This window comes from Anneissia japonica, unplaced genomic scaffold (assembly GCF_011630105.1).
Source record: "Anneissia japonica isolate Jap-2015-1 unplaced genomic scaffold, ASM1163010v1 scaffold9045_len16880_cov112, whole genome shotgun sequence".
NCBI classification, from domain to species: Eukaryota; Metazoa; Echinodermata; class Crinoidea; order Comatulida; family Comatulidae; genus Anneissia; species Anneissia japonica.
The window spans coordinates 7,105-14,409 of NW_022726875.1; the positions used below are offsets into that span (position 1 = coordinate 7,105).

The 7,305-nt window shown below is 35.3% G+C and overlaps 1 long non-coding RNA gene across 1 annotated transcript in view; it reads left to right on the top strand.

Annotated features, from left to right (window-relative positions):
* The window catches only part of LOC117113366, a 7,793-nt gene extending 1,269 nt beyond the window's left edge, over window positions 1-6,524 (top strand). Inside the window, exon 3 of the long non-coding RNA XR_004446197.1 lies at window positions 6,483-6,524. This is a non-coding gene — a long non-coding RNA (uncharacterized LOC117113366). The remainder of the gene's footprint in view (window positions 1-6,482) is intronic.
* The last annotated feature ends 781 nt before the right edge of the window (window positions 6,525-7,305 follow it).

Below are 7,305 nucleotides of genomic sequence, written 5' to 3' on the forward strand. Positions count from 1 at the left end.
ATGGGGTACTGCAGGTGTCTTCTTAACACTCCACCTTCCACCCTTTTCTTTGAAGAAATGTATTTTAATAATGTCACATAAAGTGTAAAATGTTCTAATTTGAATTTGCCGGTCTAGAAACCCTCATTTGTGTCATACTGAGCTCTGGCAAGTTATTCTGTCTAGATCTTAAATTTTACGTCGTCAAATAAAAAAATATACTTTAATGACGTCATACATATTTAAATATGCTTGCGTTGAAATCTACAGGTTAGAAAACCCCTCATATGTTATAATAACCAAGGTACTATGAAACTGCCTAGGTATTACAATGAATATTTTACTCATCAAATCAAAAAACAGTAATTTGATGACGTCATACATATTTTAAAATAGTTTAATTGAATTCAGCAGGTTCGAAAACCCCTTAAACAGTCTTAACATGAACATAATCAGTATTTTCTTATGAGTATTGACTTTTGGCACACTTTGAAACAATTCTGGCCCACTGTGCGGCGGCGCACAGTGGGCCAGAATTGACGTCATCAAATTACTGTTTTTTGATTGGATGAGTAAAATATTCATTGTAATACCTAGGCAGATTCATATTACCTTGGTTATTAGAACATATGAGGGGTTTTCTAACCTGTAGATTTCAACGCAAGCATATTTAAATATGTATGACGTCATTAAAGTTTTTTTTTTATTTGACGACGTAAAATTTAAGATCTAGATAGAATAACTTGCCAGAGCTCAGTATGACACGAATGAGGGTTTCTAGACCGGCAAATTCAAATTAGAACATTTTACACTTTATGTGACATTATTAAAATACATTTCTTCAAAGAAAAGGGTTGAAGGTGGAGTGTTAAGACACCTGCAGTACCCCCTTAGTCCACGATCACCCCATCAGTCAACCCTCACCAGTGAAAATAAGCACAAAAGATCACAGTCAAACAGACTGAAATTACATAATATCGCTATAATTTGCGTGAGCAATAATTGTTGTATTTGAATGGATGCTAAATAAATAAATGAAATAAAGAAATTAAATGAGCGGTCCCACTTCATCGGGCATTTACCCCCATCCCATTACTCACCTTGGGATGCCCTTATAATCTCCAGAGGCAATTTGGCTTCAGATTTAGGATGGAGTCAAAATGTTTAAAAAAAATAAATAAAAAAATAAAAACAAAAGAGAAAGTGTCGGAAAAAAATGATTCCTAGAATAATTGACCTCAAAATGAAAGGGGGTCGAGGTCCTCCCCGGAAAAATGTTGTTTCCTAAATGGCGAGAAATGAGATTTCCCGACTTTTGAGGTGTAGGCCTATTTTAATAACAATTAAGTTGTTTAAAGTTCAAGATTTTCCCTCCCTTGAAAACAGTCATGTCAACTTTATCATTCTTATTACAGTAAACAGGCCTATGTGTGTATAAAAAAAAGAGTAGTTGCATACGTAGGCCTATTTTGTTTTCCATGAACCGATGAACCCCAAATAGGACGGTGGTGAGAAAATGTTGATTCCTATATGTCGGGAAACGGGTTTTCTCAACTTCTGAAATTTTGGTTTCCCTCTCTTGACGTTTTTTAATGAATCAATGAACCCTAAGAAGGAACCGGGGGAGAGGCGGAATCATGCTAGCCCCTGGGAAATTTTGATTCCTAGATTGCGGGAAGTGAGCTTTTCAGACTTCTGAAGTATCTTTTAATGACCTTTAATGAAAACAAAATCAAGGTTTACCCTATTGAAAACGGTCAGGTAAATTTTTCTGATTTTTAATACTGTGTGTAGAGGTATAAATATGATTAATTGCTTACGCATTCTTTCTTTTTTCTTTTCTTTTTTGAAACGGGGTCCTCCCCCCATCAAAATTTTGATTGAGCATTTCCGCCATTTAATTGTCCAATCGTAACACAAAATTCAATAATCAGCTTACGGGTCCTGGAAAAGTCTAGAATTATTTTTTAAATATTTATTTATTTAATGTTTTTGTCAAATGTGGTGTGGTCAGGACCCTGACCCCTCCAGATCCACCAATGATCTCCCTCCCCAATTCACTCCTAGATATGACACTGGAAATCGAGTGTACTTGTTTTTACATTTGGCACCCAATGGCTGCAGGAATGATTTTATCGTATACCTTAATTAAATAATGGCGCTTTTGTATTGGGGGGGGGGGTATATTATATCGCTTGCTAAATGCAGGGTGGCAGATATTGGCATCTAAACTTGGCATTAACGTAAAGCTTAGGCTCTGCCAGAAATGTTGATGTCAAAAGCATGACGAAAATCGCCGGCAATTCTAACTTTTAAGTTGGTTTTATGAAAAAAATGTTTTTAAGCGTTTTTGGCTCATATTTAATGTCCTTTATTCTAAAAATATACCAATAATGTCATTTTTTATTTTACTATCTAATTTAGTTAACAATAGGCAAATACTACAAGAAGTATCAAGTTGACTGCTTTCATCTAAGTAAAGTCATAGGGAGTTTTTCAAAACTGTCAATTTTATCATTTTACGTGTAAAATACAACTTTTTCATGTTTACATGGTTATATCACACTATGAAAATTCACTAAATATGAAATTATTGGTGGATTAATATAATTTAGGATGTTCTCGACCTCAAACAACCTTTAAAAGTTGAAGTTGTCACATTACCTATTTTCGACTTTTGGCACACTTTGAATTGATTCTGGCCCACTGTGCGGCGGCGGTGGTGGTAGTAGTGGTAAAGTGGTAAGTGGTAAGTAGTGTTATTTAATCTTTCAACTTTTGTACATACATGATTATGGGATGTTCCCGCGAAATAGTCTGGGCCGCAATATAGGACTAGACTAGGGGGAGAAGAGTCTCGGAGGAGTACCGGCGTGAACAAGCTGCGTCTTGTGGTCACGCATTTCACGAATAAACTCTTTTATATTCAGCTTGAATTGGTATCTTGATTATCATTGTATCTCTCGACACTGTAGTGTTACACCGGTTACATTATTAGTAGTACAAATACTGTTGTTATTATTATATTTTATTGTACCCACATTGGTATTAAGTTAATGTTGTATTTATTTCAGCAATTCCGATGGAAATTCAGTCGGATATACCACAGCAGAAGTCGAAGGTAGGCCTATTATTATTTACTTATGGATTTGATAGGATTCAAGAGGTTTGGGTGAGCAGCCCGGGTTTGGAAGAGCAACAAACCATGCTTTTGAATAAATAATCAAAGCGTTTTTGAGTTTGATAGGCCTTTATTTAGTTATTGCCAAGTTTTATATATTAATATTTGTTTATTCAACAATATTTCACGAAGCTGACTCAAAGAGACCCTCATATATTCATGTTTATGGCAATATTCTTCGGTGTTTATCAATGGATAGAATATTCCATCAGCAGCCGCACAAGAGTGAAAATGCTTTTCTCGAAATCTGGGCGGTTTAAACAAGTTAGTTAGATATCATGACCAAAATCATCGTAGTTAGAGATAATCTTGTTTTAAGTTATTTTGACTTGTATGAGCTTCCTTTGTGACTAAAATCATCGGTGTAATCATCTCCTGGTTACCAGTCTGATCTGAAATCTTCTAGAATTTACTGTATATTAATTGATTTTCTTAATATTTTTTTGGTTTTTCAAGATTCAAGACTTTATTTGCGTCCTTTCGGAAAATCTGTTGGTACATCGCATCGCAAAAAGGAAGATTAATACAAAACAACAACAATATAATTATAGTCAGGCCCTAAAACGTATTTGATATTTTGATTAAGAATTCTAATGGATACTCTTTAGTTGTCGATCCGCCTTTATTTTCAGATCATTCAATTATTGATGCTACTGTTGTACTTCCTCACATTGATGTGGTCATGCCAGAGTTTTACACATAACTCGTAATTTCAATTCTATTGATCATTGATCATGTTGATAATGTTTTCCCAGGAAAAGGAAAAATTTGTTAAAGTGGCCTAAATATTGTGAATATGTGGATAACCCTAATTGTTTTCAATTTCCATGATCTTGCAGATCCTTTTCAGTCTGCATATATCGACGGTTTCCCAGTACCGAGACTGCTCTGATTCGTGTTCAGAACCACATTTTGCGAGCAATCGATTACCAAAATGGCGGTATTTCTTCTCATGCTAGACTTGCCTTCAGCATTTGAGATTGTCGATACATCGCCTGGAGAATGATTTTTGTTTATCGGAAAACATTAAGAGTTGGTTTTAAGCAGATCCTGTCGAGTTCGAATCCAGAACTCTTTCTCCACCTCTCATATTCTCTCTTTTGGTGTTCCTCAAGGGTCTGACATTGGACCCCAAGCTTTCACATTCTAGACTCATTCTAATTCTAGACAAACATTTCATCCAGTACCATATCTATGCTGATGATATTTAGTTATATTTATCATTTAAGCCCAATGTTCCTGGTGATGGAATTTGCTCCTTATATAGCCTCTCCAAATACATCTCAGATCTGCGGTCATGGATGACTAAAAATAAGTTGGAGCTTAACAACAAGAAGACGGAATTCTTTATTGCATCGTCAGCCCATCATTATAAAAATCAAAAACATCACACATTGAATCTTGGTGATCAGTGTTGAACCCACATCATCATCATCACAATCTTAGCGTTCTTCTCGGGGGGTTTATAAAACGAAGACCGAAGACACCAAAATCTACAAAATAGGTGTGCAAGTACGTTTCATCTTTTACCTCCCTAAATTTCATACTGGGTATTGGGTGTTGCCCATAGTGGGCCGAAAGGCTCAAGTGAGATGTAAAGTACCGAACGGGTGTGGTATGGTAAGGGAAATCTCTTCTCCCATCGTTTGAAATTTGAAGCAAATTAAAACCCCTAGAAGCTCAGCCTTATAGAGCATCTATGTGACTAATAAAGTTGTTATATATTGAAGGGACCAGTCACTGTCAGTGGCTCAAGCTCCATATTTAGGTTTTAGTCTGACCATTCTCCACTTTCTAGGCTATGGTAGCCTGACCATGGTCTGACCATTCTTCACGTAAGCTTTCTTAATTGTTAGGTTTTCATCACCATTGAGTCTCTCATCTAATAATAATAATAATAATAATAATAATAATAATAATAATAATAATAATAAATAGACTTACTATGACTGTTTGAAAAACAGAACATAGGTCTTTTCCCCATTGCTTTAATGAGAAATGAAGTTGAAATTGCAACAAAAAGAAAAGTTGTTAAAAGGTATAAAGTAAAAAAAAAAAAAACACTGAAACCAATATAATATTAATGAAGTGAAAAAAAATGAAGTGGGGAAAAAAACATCGAACACCAAGTTCAGTGCGATGTTATTAGTGAGACTTGAACTATGGCTGCAATGGTAATAGCGAGGTACATCGTGACTCATAACCATTGCGCGCTATATGGGCCGACCTTGCATAGGAATGTGCATTTTCAGTTCACAGCGATTCAATGACTGAAAACGAAAATTGTTCATGCATATCACGGTATTTTTTAGTTTAACCTAGCTGTAACTGGTTTAAGCGCTTTAGAAAACGCAAATTTAAATAATTTAATCAACTGTCAACAAAAAATCGTTAAATGGTCATTATATCCACACCTACTACGGATCGTCACCAAAATTGGATAATTTCTTCATTTCTCCATGAAAAAGTATTTTGCAAAGTGTCATTTTTATTCATCTATAACTGGGACGTAAGCAATTTCAATGACCTTCAAATTTACTCCCTAACCTGGATCGTCCCCTACACATAATAATATCTTCCTTGTAACTTGGGATAAACTTTCCCGAAAGTTTCATTCGGATCAGTTGACCCGTTTTTGAAATATCTGGTCTGGGACGTTTTCCTTTAAATTCACCTCATATTCACACCCTACCCTCCTGACAAACTACGGGTTTGATGGTGTGAAAGACTCACTTAGCTTTTTAATCCCCTTTTCCTACCCCTTCTTCAACTTTCTCTAATTGTCTGTGTTCAAGTTTCATAGAAGGATGACTATAATCTCGACAGAAATATAGAAGGTGTCACAGGGGTGGCGCCAGGGGACGGGGGCCAACGCCTCCCCTTCGGGGAGAGCTGCCCCCCCCCCTGTTGGGGAGGAAAAAAATATGTATTTTCTACATATTAGTAAACTCTAAAATCGAGTAAATAAACCTTTGAAACCCCTAAATTGTCGAAATTTAGGACAACTGTTGCAACCGTTTAATCAAAGCTCGACCACGCCTACTTTGCTTTCGTCGGGGAAATCTGAACCCTAGTCGGGGCATCGGCCCTTCCGTCGGGGGAAAATCCTGGCGCCAACCCTGAGGTGCCATGACTTTCTGCCCTCTTTGCTACGGCTATATTCTATGCCTATGTATTCGGATGTTGCTTATTTTTGTCTGTTATCGGTTCAACTTTTCTACCAGGAAAACGAATTTATCATACATCATATATAGGACTAGATCTATGACAAAATAATGTTGAAATTGAGACGCCAGTGTGTATATTTTTTTTTCTTCTCCAGAAATTATGGCTAATGTTAAGCTACAATCATGAATATGAAAAGTGAGTATATTTACATTCAAAATACATACGATGTTTGGTTTGTTGTGGGTCGGAAAATCTATCTTTATTACTTATAAAACATAAGCTAACAAAGTATTATTTTAGAATAATAATAATAATAATAATAATAATAATAATAATAATGATTTACTAGGGTAATTGAATTGATAAACATTAGTAGGTGAAATACTTTTTGAATTGTTTCTTGTATGAAGGGTAACGTACTTCAGATAGCTGAATTAATAAATTTAAATGTACAAATAATTAATTTGATAAATGTGTAATTTCATAGTTCACTTGTTTGGAATATGACATTAAAGTTTATCTTATCTTATAACTACCCCCAGCGCACGAAAAAAAAAATTAGGCCTACCAAGATTTGTTTAACTCTTGTAAAAAATAATTCCCCGGTAAAATTTTGTTTGTATCATAATTATATTGATTATATACAATAGTCACAAAGAAAACCTGCACGTAAATTCATACATAAAAAAAAAACAATCTGTAAACTTACACAATAGGCCGGTTAGTCACCATAACAAAGCTACTGTAGAGGGTTTAACATCAAAACAATTCAGCAGGTTCATTGAACCTGGACCCACGAGCTACATGGGCCCCCAACCTGTAAGGGCCCCACTCCCTTTAAAAACTCTAATGAAGCAATTTTTATTTTACATTTAATTGTTTGCTTCCTTTCAGGTAAGTTTTCAATTTTTTGTAATAGTAATGTATGATGATGGTTGTATTGTGTCAAAACACTTTGCACACGATTAAATAAATAA